The 20,608-nt window shown below is 41.3% G+C and overlaps 1 protein-coding gene across 2 annotated transcripts in view; it reads right to left on the bottom strand.

Moving 5' to 3' along the window:
* The window catches only part of LOC126998424 (phenoloxidase-activating enzyme-like), a 38,210-nt gene extending 29,335 nt beyond the window's left edge, over positions 1-8,875 (bottom strand). The window contains exon 1 of one of the 2 annotated variants that reach the window (XM_050860090.1): positions 8,513-8,875. The gene's annotated coding sequence lies outside the window, so the exon portion shown is untranslated. The remainder of the gene's footprint in view (positions 1-8,512) is intronic. The other variant, XM_050860091.1, reaches the window with a different exon arrangement.
* Positions 8,876-20,608: the final 11,733 nt, after the last annotated feature.

The following is a 20,608-nucleotide window of genomic DNA, read 5'->3' as shown; positions in this document are numbered from 1 at the left end:
CCACGGCCTGATCACGAGTTGGACTCGCTTTCGCCAGCAGGTACCTTCCCGACGTGAGCAAGTGCTCATTATCGTTAATCTGCCAGGACCTTCCACACCACAAACCCCATCCCCCTTGCTCAAGGGGGGACAGTAACCCCTCCTAGTCAGCGGAAGAATCCGGCCTGAGCGGGCTCAAACCGCCGCCTGTTTGGCCGTGAGACTTTGCAGAGCGGCGCTCTAACCGATTGAGCTACCGGAGCGGTGTGTGTGTGTGTGTGTGTGTGTGTGTGTGTGTGTGTGTAGTAGAAAAAGCAGAAGAGTAGATGAAGAAAAACTTCATCTACTCTTCTGCTTTTTCTACTTCTTCCTCTTCTTCTTCTTCTTCTTCACTTACTTCTTCTTTAACTACTTCAGTTGCTTCTTCATCTTCTCTATAGTGTCTTCTTTTTCTTCTTCTTCATCTTCTTCTTTTCTTTAATTAGTCTTATAACACTAGCAATTCAGAAATATTAAGAAACCTAAGTGGTGTTTTCCCAAGAAGACATAAAAACAAAACTATGCTGAACAGGACACACACACACACACACACACACACACACACACCGCTCCGATAGCTCAATCGGTTAGAGCGCCGCTCTGCAAAGTCTCACGGCCAAACAGGCGGCGGTTTGAGCCCGCTCAGGCCGGATTCTTCCGCTGACTAGGAGGGGTTACTGTCCCCCCTTGAGCAAGGGGGATGGGGTTTGTGGTGTGGAAGGTCCTGGCAGATCAACGATAATGAGCACTTGCTCACGTCGGGAAGGTACCTGCTGGCGAAAGCGAGTCCAACTCGTGATCAGGCTGTGGTAACAACATCAACAACAGTAATAGCAATCTCGATCCCTGCCGTTACCTTTCGTCCTCCCGGAGGGCGGGAGCAGAACACACGCTGCCCCAGAAATTACGCACCACTGACGTCATGTTCGGTGACGTCATCGCTGGTTGCGTCTCAAGCAGCCGAATAAAATGCGAAGTGTTTTAAATATATCTTTTATTTATATCACCACTGCTGCTGATACTAATTTTGTTCTGCGTTGTTGTTTTTATTATGCGACGTAACTATTATTTCCACTTCTATTACTACTGTTGGTGCTATGCTATTACTATATCTATATTTACTACTACGACAGCTATTACTACTTCTACAACCTACTACCTACTACTACTACTATCACTACCGCTACTACTACAACTACTACTACTATTACCACTACCGATACTACTATTACTACTACTACTACTACTACTACTACTGTCACTACCGATACTACTACTACTACTACTACTACTACTTCTACTACTACTACTATCACTACCGATACTACTACTACTACTACTACTATCACTACCGATACTACTACTACTGTCACTAACGATATTACTACTACTACTACTACTACTACAATTTTTTTTTTTTTTTTTTTTTTTTTACTACATGATACCTCCACCCATGTTAATTTTCCCGACACATAATCCTGGAGGGCTCCATAGCTTGGAGGTCATTAGCCCCAACTCTGTTCTCTAATGATAGTGGCATCCAACCATATCACTATTACTACCTAGCACTACTACTACTACTACCTACAACTACCGCTACAACTACTACGACTACCTACTACTATGACTACCTACTACTACTACTACTACTACTACTACTACTACTACTACTACTTGACACCTTTTGTTCTCACTTTCAATGTTTCTCGTTCTTTTTTTTTTTTTTTTCGTCTATAGTTGGTAGTGTCTGAATTTGGATTGAGAGAGAGAGACTGATTCATTTCGTCCCTCCTGCAACGCATGGCAACAACGACACGTGCTGCGGGACCCTGGAACACCGCCACTCTGCGCCGCCACCACCACCACCACCACGATCATCACCACCACCATCACGTCTAACCAGTTCCAGCACCTTCACTACCCTCTTCATCATCACCACATTCACCGCCATCACAACCATTGTCGTCATGCTCACTTAACTGAACCCAATTGCTACCCATCAAACACCACCGCTACCAACAACAACAATATGAACAACAACAACCTGAAGGCGTGTCCCAAGGTCGCCGGAGACCAAGGGAAGAAGAAAGAGGACTCGATGAAGGCAATGATCCCGGAGGTGTATCAAGGCACTTCATGTGTTTGTCTCTCCCTTTGATTACACACACACACACACACACACACAGTAGCAGCTCGCCGCTTTCTTCACCGCCCATTCCCCATTCCCTTTTGTCCCTATTTTTAGCACTCCCCTACCCTCCCAAACCATTCCCCTTTCACCCCTTTTTTTTATGATAACCGTTATTTGTTTTTAGACTTAATATCTGTAAATTTTCAGCCTAACGACAGTCAAATCTTAAGAACCCTTATATTATTATTATTATTATAATTATTATTATTATTATTATTATGATTATTATTATTATTATGATTATTATTATTATTATTATTATTATTATTATTATTATTATTTCTATTACACATATTTAATCCAGATTGTAATGTACATTGACTAAATACAAAAGTTATAAAACAAAAAAGACAAGAATAAGCAATAGATCGTAATGATAGTTTGTCCTTGACCTTGAGTCAAGAATAAATATATTACTCAAGCAGGAATGAAGAAGCGAGATGGGTGCATGTGACAACAATAGACAGACAGATAACCTGACAGCCAAATAAGTAGACAAACAGATAGAGACAAACAGAAAGACACGTAGAGACAAAGACAAACGAAGACAAACATTCCATGAATAAAAATCTAAAAAAGTTGGTTCGTCGCACCAAACTATATACAACAGCCCCACCAACACCGATAAACAATGATACGCAAGAGCGAGGAACCACAACAAATTTATCTCTTAGAGGCCATTACTCGGATAACAATCAGTGGAGGCGGATGCGCGTGAGTGGCAAGCGGTGCGTTGAGAGGAGGGTGAGAGGGAGAGTACCAGGAGAGGAGAATTAAAGGGAGGGCGAGAAAATTACGTAGAGGTGGGAAAGGGATGTGGAGAACTAGGAGGGGCGGGGAGGGATTGAGAGGGAATAGGGATGAGGGGGGAAAGGACTGAGAGAGAAAACGGGAGGAGGGATAGTGGGGAAAAGGACAGAGAGAAAATGGGAGGAGGACAAGAGGGAGAGAAGGGGTTGCGGGGGAAGTGAGAGAGAGAGAGAGAGAGAGAGAGAGAGAGAGAGAGAGAGAGAGAGAGAGAGAGAATACGGAAGGAAGACAAAAGAGAAGTGGAAGGGAGAGAGTGAACCGGGAAAGGATGGGAAAGAAGAGGATGAGAAGGATCAGTTTTTTGTTTCTGGTCGACCAAGGCAGAGGAAACAAAAAGGAAACGGGATGGAAACAGAGGGAAGAATTAGGAACAGGTGCAGTGTGGGAACTTACTTTGGATGGAGTGGAGAAAACTGATTAAAGGAATAGGGAAGACTCATGTGTAGTAACGAAGAGATATATCAAGAGAAGGGCGATCAAAAGGTGTACCAAAAAAAAGAGGAGAATTAGTCAATCAAAGGAATAAGGTGAGATAGATGCAGACAAGTAGGAGGAAATATGTGTCGTGTGTCTTGCTAAGGGATGAGTAGGAGGAGATTTTGGGGGGAAGAGGACAAGGGAAGAGGGGAGTTTAAGGCCTGTTTGTTGGTGGTAAAGGAGAGGGTGCGGGGGGTGAGGTGAAGCGTGGAGGTGAAACTGGCTTAGGTGGGTTGAGGTAAAGTGATGGAGGATGAGGAAGAGGAGGAGGAGGAGGAGGAGGAGGACTATGTGTTCTGGCCTTGAGTTGCCAGTTAAGCTTTAATACTAAATGAGGAGAACACAAACAAACCGGGAGAGAGAGAGAGAGAGAGAGAGAGAGAGAGAGAGAGAGAGAGAGAGAGAGAGAGAGAGAGAGAGAGAGAGAGAGAGAAAGGGGAACTCCCGTGGCCCTTCTGTACTTTATTATGGTGAATCAAGGAAAAAAGGAGATCCGTGGTTTAAATATAGATTTGAGACGCTAAGTTCCGTGAGGTGAATTCAGAGAGGAGGGATGTTTTTCGTCTTAACATACAATCGAGAACGTCAAAATTCAAAAGAGTAAAAAATATATTACTTTATGGTCCTGTACACAGAGAAATTGAACTATAAGGGACGCCAGAATACTTCCAAGAAAACCTCATAAATAAAAACGTAATTAAGGAGGTCTGACCGTCACTTTAACACACGTTCACGACAAGAAGAATAAAAAAAAAAAGTTTATAATGACAGGAAGTGCGGCGACGAACACACGATTAACGCGCCGCCCGGAACACTGCAGCGAGCCAGGAGGTGAATGTTTTGTCCACGTGCTGCAAAAACCAAGAATAGCTGGTGCGTTTATCTGTCTTGGCCTTGATGGGGGAGTGTTTTGGTCCCCCTCCCACCTCCTCCTCTCTTTCTAGCTCTCTTTCTCACCGCACCCCCACCCCCCACCCCCCCACACACACACACTCAGAGGGGCGTGGCTCTCAGGTACAAAGCAGTGAATGTCTTCCTGCCTGGCGAACTCTTGCTTGCCTTGTGATTTAGGTCTCTGTAAAAAGATTGACCTAACCCACCCCACAGCTTCTTTGGCATTCTCTTCCTCCTTCTCTTCCTCTTTCCTCTTCCACCTTCTTCTCTTCTTCAGCTTCTTTTCCTGTCCTCTGCTGTGGGGTTGAACGCTTGTTTGTCTTGTGATTTGGACTCGGTAATAATAAGCATTGACCTAACCCGCCACACTGCTCCTTCCACTGGCATTCTCTTCCTCCTCCGCCTTCTCCTCTTTATTTTTTTTTTCTGTCCTCCGTTATGTGGTTGAACTCTTGCTTGCCTTGTAATTTAGGACTTTAAAATAATAGACTTAACCCACTTTACTAGCCCATCCCTCTGGTCTCCTCCTCCTCCTCTTCTTCCTTCTTCTTTTCCTTCTCTTTATTTTTGTTCGGCTGCATTGTGTTAAATTCCACCACCTGTCGACCCACTACTTCTTGCTACATCATGCTACTCTCTCTCTCTCTCTCTCTCTCTCTCCGGAAATGTGAATCATGCAAGTTTCAAGTATCATTCATGTAATTGTGTTGTATCTGTCACGCTTCAACTCTCATCCTCCTTCCCTCTACGTGTCTATTTTGTTAGCACCTTAATGTTAAAGAATTCGGTAAACTTGAAGGCTCACTCATCTCTGTTCTTTGCACTAGTAATACTACACTGTTTGTTGAGGTTGTCAAGGAAATATTAGCTCAGTGCCTTCGTTTACAGTCTCCTTGCTTCTCTTAATTGCCTTTTCTCGGCCTCTGTCTGTTAGTACAAGGATAAACAAATTTCCTCACCCTACCGCCCTTTGAGACTCACTTTCTATATCAACCTTCACCCCTTCACTCCAGATGCACACTGAAACATTCTCACACTGACCTCCGGCTTGTACATTCTTCTCCTACTCCTTCCCCTTTCCGTTTGTTTTCTCTCTCATATCCTTGTAGTCCATCGGAAAATGACCTCTCCTTTGGCCACTCACCTCCACTTTCTCTTTTAGGATTAGTGGCTAGCAGGATTCTTTGTTTTTATATATCTTTGCCCTTGAGCTACTTCCTTAACTGTAAAAATAATATAAAACGAGTCCAATGAAATTACCACACGCTGTCGCCTCAGCCATTTCCTCATTGCCCTTTCTGACCTTTCTGTTACTCAATTCTACGTGTAAGGAGATTATTCACACTTCCGCGCCCCGTTATGGTTTATTAAAATACACTCCCGCACACACACGAAAGAAAAAGTTACTATGCAGACTTTTTTCTTCTTTTTCACACCATTTCTGTAGCGTGCCTTATGCCCTGAAAACCGGGATACACCATAATAGTGTGTCCTACAGCGAATAATAAAGTTTAACGCGACTCATATTCGATTTATACTTTGTTGCGAATAATCTTTAAGTGGCTTTATAAACATGTAGTCCTCGCATCTTCCTTACTTTCTCTTCAACTTCTTGCATGACGTTTTGGATTTTCATGTCTAGGGTATTCATGTCCGCTGTTTCCTACTGCTTCTCTTTTATCAATGCCGCCGCCTTGTCTCTTGTCTTCGTTGTTGTTTTTTTATTACATGCCCTACAACACCTCACCAATCCTTGTCTTCTGGTATCTTTTCATTTATTTTCTCTCTCTCTCTCTCTCTCTCTCTCTCTCTCTCTCTCTCTCTCTCTCTCTCTCTCTCTCTCACACACACACACACACACACACACACAAACAAACAAACACACACACAGTTGTTTGACCCCGTGACCTTGGAAGTGACTGCCGGGCCGATCCTTCGTCTGGCATGCTCAAAATTAGTCTCGAGAGAATATAGCGAGTAACATCTCGTAAAAGTTAATACCGTAGCGTAACGACAGAGCCATAAATAATAGTTGTAATGTAAAGGCAAAAAGCAAGTAATAAATGTAAAGGCAAAAAGCAAGTAATAAAGTGTAATAAGTAAAAGTAATAAAGCAGAACGACAGAGAAACAATTAAGAGCAATGGGGTAACTGTAACAAGTAATATATAATAATTCTAAAGTCGCCCTGATTGTCCCGTTACAATCTTCTTCCTTCCTTTAAAATATCTCTTAGCACTTATATTTCAATAGTCAGAGTAATTAGTATTTGTAATGAACACACTTGAAAATATTTAAATGTCGTCGTTCTGAGAATTTTACGATTTTTTTTTCATGGTATATCTTTTTCATTTTTCGATGTTCTTATGTTCGTTAACTTGAAAAAAACGGTGTACACATTTTTCGCTGTCATTCCAGGTTTTATTACAACACAGCTCTACCGGAAAGGCATACGACCAGGTTTTAGCAGGAGGATGTAGTGTGTGTGTGTGTGTGTGTGTGTGTGTGTGTGCCAATGTTGGTGTGCGCTGTAGAGGTTGGGGAGAGGCGGGGAGTTTAGTACGTGTTAAGAAAACAAAATCAAAATAAACAACACTCACTGTAAAAAAAAAAGTTGAGGCTGAGGCGAATGAGGCTGAGGTGAATATTGATGAGGTGAGTTTGTCGTCTCCGTTTCATGCCGGTATTCTTTTTCTCCTTTACGAGTCAGCTTTCTCGGAGTCTTTGTTGCACGACTGTCTGGGCCGCGAACGTTTTAAAGATATTGCACCTCAAGGGAATATCCTTTGATATTAAACGAAAATTGGAAAACAAGTGCACCGTTATGATCAGAGAGAGAGAGAGAGAGAGAGAGAGAGAGAGAGAGAGAGAGAGAGAGAGAGAGAGAGAGAGAGAGAGAGAGAGAGAGATTTACTACTACTACTACTACTACTACCATTGTACTGCTACTATTACTGCTGCTGCTGCTACTTACAGTTTTCATTACATCACTTATTATGTCTATTTATTTTATTTTTGAAGAATGGTACGTTTGCATTTGCTTTGTTGTCCATCGCGCTGCATTTTGCCAATAATTTGATCGAACTTTGATGCAAATTTCTCGCCATTTTTTGAATAACCAAGCGCTGCGTGACGGCCGTGTGTGTTGTTGTTACGGATGAGGGGCGGCTTTACAATATTTGATTCTCCGTGTTATTTATCGCTTTGGCTGTGACGTGAATGCGGTGACGGATCTCGCCTCTGCCTGGCCGGTCATCAACAGAGAGCCAGCACGCGCGATATAGGCAGTAGCGGGTTGACAGATGGGTCAGTGTCATAACGAAATAAGCAAAAAAGACAAACCAACTTAACAACAGCAAGAGGATACACTAACCAGACGTGGCGGATAGACATACAAATAAAACAAGTACAGGAAGAAAGAAAACATAGCAAAGAAGATTGATTAGTAAGTTTTCTAGTCTAGTTAAAATTTTATGAACAGGACCAAAATATGTCTAAAAACCTTAAGTGGCTACAAACTCACCTGGACAGATAGGCAGGTAAACAACTGTCAAATATGCAGTTTAATACCATACTTATCTCAACAAAGGAGGGGGTAAGTAATGACAGAGTGACTGACAGGTGAACAGGGAGGATAACAGACGGAAAGGCAAATTGCTAGGGAGAAAAACTGTCTTGCGTGCGAGTTGACGGCAATCCAGCGCGAAAAACCGACAGGTAATGTGAGGTGAACAGGTTTATTATTATTGCCTGATTTAACGGTTGACGTGAACTAACAAACAGGGTTATAAGAGAGGAAAAGTAGTTTTCGATTGCAACGGATGGATAAAAGGAGGCAAGCACTTGGGCATGTACATGGCTACACACACACACACACACACACACACACACACACACACACAGGAAAAGTCGGCGAGGCATTTAACATAAAAAGTAGTCAAACACGCGCGCGCACATACACACACACACACACACGCAAACGCACATGGTTCCCTCCTGATGTTAACACACACAGAGAACACACTTATATTAAATTGAGAGAGAGAGAGAGAGAGAGAGAGAGAGAGAGAGAGAGAGAGAGAGAGAGAGAGAGAGAGTTAAACAATAAACACATTTTACTTACCCGAGGTGTTGACTAAGCAAATACTGGAGTAGGAGGCGAGGCAACACACGGGCACAAAAGGCAGACTGGGATTGAGACGGTGGCGGTGTTGAGGTTGCACAGTAACAGCATCAGCGGTAGTAAGAATCGTAACAGTAGTTGAAGGGGCAATCACTACAACAACATCCGGTATTGACAATGACTAAACGAAAGCAATAACAACACCTAAACACACACTGGAGTCAAAGGTAAATAAAAAGTTCTGATCCACTGCCTGACGACGTAGCAGGAGGAGAAGGAGCAGGAGGAGGAGGACCGTGCAGCTGTGAGGGGGAGAACTAGTCCCTTCGCTGCTTGGACTGGTCTGACTCTGCGGAACACGCGGTGGTGCTTCTTACCTGTTCGCCGCCTACTCCAGGTGCCAACTACTTTATTAGGAAAGGTGTGGAGGAGCGGAGGTGTTAGCGGCAGTAGTGGTGGTGGTGGTGGTTTCAGTAATGGTGTTTCCCAAAAAAGCCTCATGGAAATGGTGACTATGCAAATGACCCTGATAATAAAAATGATATACCATTAAACATTTGTTAATGGAATATTGAAATAGTGTGTGTGTGTGTGTGTGTGTGTAATCTGTTTCCCTTCCGTTTTAAAGGTGACTGTCCTTGTGTTCGGTCATACGTTTCAGTTAACTTTTCGTCCCGTTAACACGTTTGCATTTTAAGAGTTGACGTGATTTATCGTGGTGGTGAATGCTGCTGTGGCGAATACTGCCGAAATATACGTGCATGTTCCAACGTTCAATGCCACGGAAACCCTAAACAATAGCAGACTCTGGGTAAAGCATCATAAGGTAGTGAGTAATAATAAGGGGGCGTTTCCTGTCTTTTGTTATCATTAAGCTTATATTTTTCCCTTTTTAAATCAGGACGCTGTTGTTATTACCTGTGACGTAGCCTGCCATTCTGAGCGGCCGAGCGTCCTGTACCCTTTACATAGCGTTAATAATTACACCTGTCCTCTCCTCCTGCACCTCCTCCTCCTACTCCCCTCTGTTCCTCTTTTCTTCCTCTTCTTCCTCACCTTCCTATAAATTCTCCTCCTCCTCCGCCTCCTCCTCCTCCTCCTCCTCCTCCTCCTCCTCCTTCTTTCTTAGTAGGTTAATAAAGTTCCTAAAGGTTTACCGGGTTCATGTGCTGTTCGGGGTAAAAAGCTGCAAGAAAAATAAAGTTAAATAGAAAGTTACAGGGAGAAAAGTTAATGCGCTGCGTTCAGAATATTTTAGTCGCTTTCTTTCTTTTTTTGTGTGTTAATTATTGTTATTAGGGCACCTGCTGCTTGTTGGGCCGTTATCTTACGCTGTTGGTGACAATGAAGGTAAAAAGAGGAGGAACATTTGGTTAAAGTGATTGGGAAAGAAGTTGCGTTCGTGGAATTAGTTGTCAGTCGGGGAATTTTCGTTCTGACCTTTTCATTTCAACTCAACAATGGCGTCTTAAACATGTCCCTTATCTTAATAGGAAGACAGGATATCTTTGTATGCTGGTTTATTGTAGTCGAAAACGATCCTTAATTCACCGTGGTAAATTTTTTCATTGAGTAGTCATCGGAAACTGCCACATAACTTCCTCTTCTACACCGCAGCGTTCGTCTTTGGTATTCATCGTGTCGCTCAGGGATGCGTCACAGGAACATTGAACCTTTCCCTTGATAGTTGAAAGAATAGTCGAAGTGTTTTGGTGTTTGTTTTTCGTCTGATGGCTAGATATACAAAAGAAAAAAATGGTACAGTAAAATTTGATTCGATACACATATCATGGAGAAAATAATTGAGATAGCTGATTCTTGGAGTTCATGCTGGTTCTTATGATGGTGATCGTGGTGGTTATGGTAGTGGTGGTAGTGGTCGTAATGGTGGTGACTATGATGGTAGTGGTTGTGATGGTGATAATGGTTGTAGTGTTAATACTAATTTGTCACGGTTTTACATGTAGTATTGAATTTATTATTATTATAAGTAGTATTTGTAGTGGTAGTAGTAGTAATAGTAGTAGTAGTAGTAGTAGTAGTAGTAGTAGTAGTATAGTAGTAGTAGTAGTGGTAGTAGAAATAATAGGTGGTGGTGGCTGTTGCGGAGGTGGTTAGGAACAACAAATCCCCTGGGTAGTCCCGGGGAGTTACCTGCAAATCTACCTGACGCGCGTGCACACACACACACACACACACACACACACACACACACACACACACGAACAAACATACAAACAAACAAACAAACACACACACACACACACACACACACACACACACACACACACACACACACACACACACACACACACACACACACACACACACACATACACACACACGCCGCTCCGGTAGCTTGGATTTTTCCACTGACAGCGACAGAGGAGCGGTTACTGTCCCCCCTTTGAGCAAGGGTGATGGGGTGTGTGAAGGTCATAGCAGTACCCAGGGATCGACTAAAATGAGCCTTCTTGGGTTGGGAAGGTACTTGCTGGCGATGACGAGCCCAGCTCGTGATCAGGCCATGGGGATGAACTACACACACACACACACACACACACACACACACACACACACACACACACACACACACACACACACACACACACACACATTTTGGTATATTTCCGTGCTTGGGTATTTCTAATATGCTTCACTTCGATTTAACACCAACACACACACACACACACACACACACACACACACACACACACACACACACACACACACACACACACACACACACACACACACTTAGATATACATAACATTTACTATCGTACATATCCATATATATATACCAAAGCACACGCAAACAGGCAAGGATGTCCTGCAGAGTATAAGCATGGAGTAGTTTTGTGCAGTGTTGTTGGTGAACGTTCATCAGGAACTTTTCTGCTGCTCTGTTTCTGCCGCGCGGAGAGTTGTTGTCCTCGTGAGCTCCATACACATCCATATCCTCAACGACCTCATCCACTTTTTTTCCGACCATTATCTGGTTCGGAAGATGTAAATGGTGATGCTCGAATCCACAGTGGTTTAAGTTGATTTCATGTGATGTATTCCATTAGATAGGTTATATATGGTTAGAAATAAGATGGATAGTAATAAGGATGCAAAAGAAATACATCCCAGTTGTTCCCTGTGAGTGTTTTTACTGCCCAATCTGTCTTGTTTAACCTTATGAAGTACGAAGGTAAAAGGGAATTCCCCCTCACCCCACCTGCATACCGTACGCACCCGTACCGGTAACTTGTTTGATAATTATTGAAACATAAAGGATTTACTGCTAATACGCAAAAGTAAAATATGTAATCATTTAATAATGAGGGAGATACAACTTTATAATGATAAACATATATTTTTGCCATCTAGAAGTAGGGTTGTGTAAATATATATTTTCGCTGAAATGTAGAGCAGGTTGTAATTTAGTCATTATATTGATTTGGATATTGTTAAGTTTGGTACATTAGGATATGATTTTGTAATTAAGCAGATTGGATCAGTTACCATTTAGTGTTAAGATATATTAAGTTGTCATTTTTCAATATGGATTTTGCTATTATTTAATACTCAGGCAGCTGGCGTTATCAGTTACGATTATATGCATATGAATGTCCATAAATAGAGATTGAAGGGAAGCGACAGCGGTGAAAATGAACGAAATCTTAATATAATAATAATATTAAAGCTCGAAGAGATGCCGTTGCAAGGAAAGCGAAAAAGAAAGGTTGATAAGTGACGATCTAAGTGGGTTCACCTCAAACCTTTCGAGGATATGTATATTTTTGTTTCTTTTTATTCCTTGTTTCCCTCATTTGTTATAATGGTAATGTGATTTTCAGCGATCTCTTGTCTTGTCATTTCTGTTGTGTTCATTCTAAAGCAATATGTAAGACACTTCCTTCCCTCATTTGCAATCGGTTCCTGATAGGTATACGTTCGTCCTGTCTAACACTTTCTCAACGACCATTTCCGGTCTCTTCCATCAGCCTTCCTTTCCTCTTATTTTCCTGTTTCTAAAGTATATTTCAAAACTCCTGCAGTCACACCTTCCTTCCTGATTTTGTGTCGTACTTATTTTTTTTCCATGCATGACTCAGGGAGAGAGAGAGAGAGAGAGAGAGAGAGAGAGTCACCACACGCTGTAAAGAATAATAATGAGATGAATATGAAAGTGTAATTAATCCTGATGGAGTCGTAATTGAGGCAAACAACCTGCATGGAGAATTAACAGAGTAACAAATGTAGAAGAAAGAAGAAAGTATGATAGAATAATGATAACATGCTTAATAAAGTCCGCGATATTAAAAAGGAGTAAATTATCCTTTCTCTCTCTCTCTCTCTCTCTCTCTCTCTCTCTCTCTCTCTCTCTCTCTCTCTCTCTCTCTCTCTCTCTCTCTCTCTCTCTCTCTCTCTCTCTCTCTCTCCTCCCTCAGCAACATACTGATAAAGAAAGGGAATTCCCCCTCACCCCACCTGTATACCGTCCACACCTCCATCGGAAAAGTACAGGGACTTGCTTATGCGGCAGACGATTCCACACGAACGCACCTCACTCCTACGCTTCCCTCTCAAGGTGAATGCCAAAACAAAGTACTGACCACCTGTTTTTTGTTCCTTCTTTTCATCCTTCGTGTCTTTGTGTCGTTCTGAGCCCTACCTGTCTTCCTTTCTTGTGTTCCCTCCTTCCTTCCTTTCCTTCCCTCCCTCTGTCACTTTACGTATTTTTCCCGTGGTTTGTGTAATGCGAGTAAAGTGACATGAAGGTCTTCCGCGAGGCAATATTCGAGCCCACCAGTTGGTATGTCAGTCAGTCAGTCATCCAAGCAGGCAGGTAATCTGTCAGTCGGTCATCCATCCAATTAGTTAGCTCATCAGCCTGCCAGTCTCGTGCTTCCATTCATCTGTTAATTATTATTTATCTTCGCCTTCCTGCTCCTCCTCCTCCTCGCCCTTCTGCTCCAGTCACCACATATGTATTTTTATTACACAGCCGTTTTGTTATACACTCTTCCACTTGTATATGTATACCTCGACATTTTTCTTCTTTTCTGGAGATAAGAAAAAATAATGTCGTATTATTTTGAGATGTTTAAGTAATCTCAATCCTCATTTTATTTTATTTACTAGTGGAAATGAAATATTGCCAAAGGAAAAAATATCTTCTGAATAACAAAGGATGTATATAGCTGTTTATATTGAGTTAAAAGTATTGGTATTTTTTCTTTGAATGCCGTGTAGACGAAAGTTCAAACCAAGATCAATCAGCCTGTTCGAGGAGTAGCGAAGTGAAGAAGTAGTAGCGCCTCGCCTTGCCTCGCTTCATTGTTTCCTCCCGTCGCGCTGAAACATGCAAAGTTTGTCCACGCCTCAGTCAGTCTTCCTGGGGCTCGATTTTGCTGAGAAGAAGAATAGGAAGAATATGATTAAGAAGAAGAAAAGTTAGACGAAGAAGAAAGAAGAAGAAGAAGAGGAAGAAGAAGAAGAAGAAAAAAAAAGATGAAGAAGAAGAAAAAGAAACAAAAAAGAAACAGGAAAGAAAAATAAAAGTAGAAGAAAGAAAAAAAGAAAAATATAAGAAAAAGGAAAATGAAAAAGAAAAAAAGAAGGAGAAGACCATGATTAAAATTCTTCGTTTATTGTATCATATGTTGACAACTACGTGTGGCCTTCAAATCAATATGCTTCAACATCCCGTACATCATTTAATTTCAATTGCGGATAACATAAGGGATGAATGAACCCTTGCAACAGTGGCGATATTAAGAGGAAGAGCGAACATTAGAGAAATTATTACCGTTTACCGTTGATGAGGTTTCAGGCCCCGGTCCGCCGCCGTAGCAGCGCTCCACAGGGCCGCTAACATTATAACAGTAATATTAGCACCTAAAGTTGTCCTCAATCCTCATATAGTGAATTACTTACACCAATAAAATAAAAATAAAATAAAAAATAGAAGGAGTCTACACGTCATGAGTAGAACATTAGAGGAGAGTCAAAACATAAATAATACCAAAAAAGAAAATGTTGCGTTGGACAAAGAAAAATAACAAGCCTCAATTACAACTTGATTTAATAAAAAAACAAATCACTTTCGTTTTCATAAAATTCTTCCTACTCACTATTATTTTCAAGTATGTATTTTTTGGTCGTGTACGTGTGTGTGTATGTGTGTGTGTGTGTGTGTGTGTGTGTGTGTGTGTGTGTGTGTGTGTGTGTGTGTGTGTGTGTGTGTGAGACTGCTTTCTTCTTTTCTGCTATTCTCTCTCTCTCTCTCTCTCTCTCTCTCTCTCTCTCTCTCTCTCTCTCTCTCTCTCTCTCTCTCTCTCTCTCTCTCTCTCTCTCTCTCTCAAGCGTGTATTTTCCAACCAAGCGTGAAAATAATAACAGAAAATTAACTTGTGTTTTCTTTACTCCAGCGGCGTGTTGCCAGCGAGGAATACGAGGCTTTATTGTTCAATTTTCCATCGGACTTTTTATGTTCAGTTAATTGTGTGTATTTCCTAATTTTCCTGTTCAGTTAAATGCGCGAAAATGCGGAAATGAGGTGGAAGGGCGGGTGATTAAATGTCATATTGTAGCGTGCTTCCTGTGACCGTTTTTGTTTCGGTAAAAAAAAAGAAGACAGAGAAAAAGAAAACAACAAAAGATATGATTCTCCTTTATTAGGAAACGTGGTCATACACAATCTCTTAACTTTATGGATTTGATATATAAAGAAAAATCACTGTCAAGGGATATTGTGGAGTTTTCCTCTGCTCTCCCTTGCCATTTTATGAACAAAAAGGCAACTGTGCGGTGGCTTACAGGAGTGACGTGATGTTACAGAGTGAGGCTTGTCGCACGCGTGGAAAAGCTGTGTGAATGTGTGTGTGTGTGTGTGTGTGTGTGTGTGTGTGTGTGTGTGTGTGTGTGTGTGTGTGTGTGTGTGTCCATGCTGCGTCATAGTTAGCAGGCGAATAAATCACTGTGCACACGCTGGTATATGTGATGGAATTCATGCATACCACCCGTGTAAATGCTTGATTATTTATAAATATTTATTCGAAATATGTTTGTTACACTCATGGAATTAATAGAATACTTTGCCCGATGGAAAAAAAATGGCTCGGAAGTACGGTATTTATCAGAAAAGTACGATATTTCTATGTTAATACGGGGTGTACGCGCCGGGCCTGCAAGGCTTCGTGTTGATCAGTTAAAGTTGAGTGGCGCGACACAAAACTGGAAACGAATTTATTGTTGTGCATCTAAAATATTGCTATTCATTGGACGCTGCTGCATTTTTTCCCTGTCGTGATAAATTATATTTTTTTATCGCTCAGATTTGACGCGCTTGCTTTTCTTTATTTCTGTGTATTTTTTATTATTTGATTATTTATGGACAGTTTGTTCTCTGCTTGTAAGAGAATAGAAGCTAACGATGAAGTGAAGAAATGTTATTTATTTTCTTGAATCGTGTATTTATAAATGGTGATGCAATTACCTGTAATCGAAGGTATTAATAATAATAATAATAATAATAATAATAATAATAATAATAATAATAATAATAATAATAATAATAATAATAATAATAATAATAATAATAATAAGAAGAAGAAGAAGAAGAAGAAGAAGAAGAAGAAGAAGAAGAAGAAGGAGAAGAAGAAGAAGAAGAAAATCGATAAGAAAAATAGTAAGAATATTGATTAATTAACTTTAATCGTTACCATTGCTAATTACCTGTAGGCATAAGTAGTTCAGGTTTTTTAATTCTAACAATGGAAATAGTTTTAAATTAATACATTTAAATGAATAGATAAAATACTATGTTATCAACAATTGTTCATAACACAAAAACTGTGCTAGATCGGCGTCACATTACTCTCCAACACCCCCCCAACAACTTATATTATGCAACTAGGGGTCTAAAATGGAAAATGCTGAAAAGTAAAGATGGCGCCACTATAAACACTTGCCTGCGCCACAACGGGCTGGGGCCGACCATCAGGCCCTACTAGGAAGGCCTACCGACGCCACAGGCCAAGGCGTAAAAAAAAAAAAAAAGACTTCGTTTACAATGTCATGTTGTTGGGTTCATCAGGGCTAACAAATGTTATTAACTTGAAGAGAACAACGACAAGAAGATGGACAATCTGTTGATCTGCGTCTGTGACGCCGATAAAAATATACGCAGACACATACCCGACGGCGGCAGGACGAGCAGACACAACACAAAGGTCGATGCGGCTTTTAATAACACGCAGAGGAGAAACGCTTGGAGGAGAAGGAACTGGTCTGATCTTGCGGAAACTACCCTCTCTTACACACATCTCTCTCTCTCTCTCTCAAGGACAAAGAGAGTGAGTTAGCACAGGAAATACCTGGCCGCTGACTTACCCATTATACGATTCCCCGACGAAAACTGGTTGGCTGGTGGCTGGTCAGAGAGTGGTGGGCGGGTGGGTTGATATCTATGTGGGTGGTGGTGTTGCTGACTGGTTGGGTCTGGCTAGGTGTGTGTAACGGGTGGAATGGTGGATGGATGGGTAGGTGACGGAATGGCTTGTAGGATGAATTAATTACTGCAGGGATGGATGGAAAAATAGATGGATGAATATTAGGATGTGTGAATAGATGAATGGGTGTATAATTTATTTTTTGACTGACTGAGAGGGTTGATAGGTAGATGAATGACTGCCCTTCTGGGTGGAGGCTGGACTGGCTGGACGGGCTGGGTGGGAACATACGTAGATGGATGGGTAGGTAACTGTATTGCGTGGAGTTTGAGTGGAAGGATGCACGGATAAATGGGTGGATAGGGAGAATAAATAGTAGGATGTATGGTTGACTATTGGAAGAGCTGTGTGGATACATGAATGGTTATTTAATTGGTTTCTTGGGTGTCTGAGAGAGTATCTAAATGGATGACAATTGCCGTTATGGGTGTAGGAATGAGTGGGCAGGTGATTTGACTGGCTGGCTGGATGCTGAAATAAAGGGATGGACGAGTGGTTCTCTTGGTGCCTGGGTGAGCGGAGTGGGTGTAGGCAGGCATCCAGGCAGGCAGGAAGGTAGATGGGAAAGCAGGTAAAAGCCAAAGGTCGGGTAGTGACAAAGAAGGAAGTCGCCGCTCGTTCTTGTTCTTGGAAAGTTTGTCGGCAAATGTCAAGTTCTTTTTGATTTGTTTATCCATTTTTTTTCATAGTTTTGCTTCCTAATTGATTGACATGATTTTAGGTGTCTGTGTGTGTGTGTGTGTGTGTGTGTGTGTGTGTGTGTGTGTGTGTGTGTGTGTTTATATATCTGATTTTGTGTGTGAATGTATTTCTGTATTTACTTTTGGTGTGAGTTAATGATTTCTTTGTATACGTTGGAGAGAGAGAGAGAGAGAGAGAGAGAGAGAGAGAGAGAGAGAGAGAGAGCAGTTTTTTGTTGAGTAGATTTTTCCTACTATGTTCATTGCCAAGATGAGAGAGAGAGGGCAGTTTTTTGTTGTGTAGATTTTTCCTACTATGTTCATTGCCAAGATCACATGAGGTCGACGGCTCGACTCTGGTGCTTATTTTTAGTAATGACAGCTGTTGTTTTGATGATTGTTTTTACCTTGGTCTGTCTTTTTTTTTTGGTTGCTTACTTATGCACTCATATATTCCCAGTGTATATTAAAGAACAATAAAAGGAAATTCACATTTTTCCTTTCATTTCCTCCGTTAATAATGTGGTTTATTTATTTATTATTCAAATCTTCTTTTTTGCTTCTTTTTTCTATTGCATTGTCTTCCTTCTTACTTACTTGCTTTCCTTCTTACTTCCTTGCCGTCCTTCGTTCTTCTTTAACTTCCTTCTTATTTCTTTCTTACTTTTTTATGTCCCTTCTTACTTCTTACTTTTTTTTTCTTCTTCTTCTTCTTCTTCTTCTTCTTCTTCTTCTTCTTCTTCTTCTTCTTCTTCTTCTCCGTCTTCGTCTTCTTCTCCTTCTTCTTCTTCTTCTTCTTCTTCTTCTTTTTCTTCTTCTTCTTCTTCTTCTATAATACTGTTACAACTGTCAATATTATTATGAATAGTAGCATTAATAAGAGAGAGAGAGAGAGAGAGAGAGAGAGAGAGAGAGAGAGAGAGAGAGAGAGAGAGAGAGAGAGAGTCCACTACACCAAACTCAACTAGATGTGTTTTCGACAAATATATTGATCTGAATCTGAAAAGTATTTAACGTAAATATGTGTGTGTGTGTGTGTGTGTGTGTGTGTGTGTGTGTGTGTGTGTGTATCATGAATATAATGCCCTTGTTGTGTTTTGGTCTTCGCTTACTTCACATGGTTTATTATCCCTCAGTTTTGTGTAACGTTAAGCCTTTCTTATTTGTTTTCCTGGCTTTTTTATTTCAATTTTGTTGCCCTTCATTTTCAGTTTATATATTTTCATGGTCGAGAAAACTTTAATCACTCTAATATTAAATTGCGTGTTTTCTTATCTATATATCTTTTCACGTGTATCGCTGTTCTCCTTCCTTCATATCGTCTTTTCATTAACTATTTCCCTTTTACGTTATCTTATTAAGCCGCGTTCATGGAAGGTTGAATTCGTGGAAGCTTTGATAAGTTTCTCCAAACCAGGCAACATTTCTGAAGGATATAGATTTCAGCTTTTACACCATTTAACTTATTCCGTTTATAATACCTTTTCTCAACCGTTTTTAATTCCTGTCTGGATTTAGCGGTGATTGGTTCAAGTAATGGAGATTAAATACGCGGAAAACATTTAACGTAAAAGGGAGTTATAATTATTGGGGGTTGATCTCTTTCGTGGAACTTGATCATAGCATCGGCCAGCAAACTTCCTGGAACGTTTATGTCAGGGATTGTACGACCTCTCTCTCTCTCTCTCTCTCTCTCTCTCTCTCTCTCTCTCTCTCTCTCTCTCTCTCTCTCTCTCTCTCTCTCTCTCTCTCTCTCTCTCTCTCTCTCTCTCTCTCTCTCTCTCTCTCTCTCTCTCTCTCTCTCTCTCTCTCTCTCTCTCTCTCTCTCTCTCTCTCTCTCTCTCTCTCTCTCTCTCTCTCTCTCTCTCTCTCTCTCTCTCTCTCTCTCTCTTTCACCCCCCCAACACATAGACAAACACATTCCCTGCTCACCGTTTCCACCATCTCCCTGCCTACCCGTCGTGGCAACGAAGCGGTACTTGGAAGCACGATCAATTTCCTCACAGTTGTGTTGCAGTGATTTCCGCCAGGCTTTGAGTGACGGGAATAATCGTTTGATCTTTTGACATTCTTGGTAAGTGCTCCATTTCCTATTCAGTATTGTCAAGGGCGCGATGCAAACGATTGATCATTTAATTATTTATATTTTTGCATGCTTATAGAACCTTCGTGTTGCGAGCAGATTGTTTTCTTGAACATAACGATATTTGTCTGCTCTCCTTGACCTAGCATTCAGTACACTAAAATCAGGAACGCATTTGCGTTTCCGGAGTCCTCCGTGCTTGTCCCTGAGTGCAGTGTAATGGTGAAAGCTACCGGGTGTCGAGAACACATGGCTTGTAAGTTTTTTTTCGGAGACAAGTGGCAATTCGCGCCTCGTATGCCTGTTGATACTACTGCCGTGAGGGATTGAATACAGTCATAGCTCCTAACCTAACCCTTTAGACTCCTTGACTGTCAGGGCGCCGGCGATGTTGGGGATTTTGAGGCCTCATACTTGCTGTAGATACAGAAATAGACGTGGATCATTGCGTCATTTATTAGCAAATTTGTTATGCACGGGTAATTACTAATCACTCTAGCGTCAGCTATATCGTTTTTCGTATAGTCTGCAAGTATGAACTGTAAGCACAGCAAAATCTACAACCTACAATACACTCAAGTGATTATAATATTACGTGCATAACACACGGATATGAATCACCTACAACAGTTAGAGAGATGTTTACCCCCTCGTTACGCAGCCCGTCAGAATTTCTCTCGTCAATCTAAACTCTGTTTCCTAAAGCACAGCCTTGCTATAGTTCTGTGCAGCACCTTGCCTTCTATTCCACGATTTTTTTTTTCCAAGAGCCTCTGCTGAGATTATATATCGAACGACCTAGCATAGTGTGTGTATATTCGTACAT

Source organism: Eriocheir sinensis, chromosome 14, assembly GCF_024679095.1.
Source record: "Eriocheir sinensis breed Jianghai 21 chromosome 14, ASM2467909v1, whole genome shotgun sequence".
NCBI classification, from domain to species: Eukaryota; Metazoa; Arthropoda; class Malacostraca; order Decapoda; family Varunidae; genus Eriocheir; species Eriocheir sinensis.
This window is presented reverse-complemented; position numbering and strand designations above follow the sequence as displayed.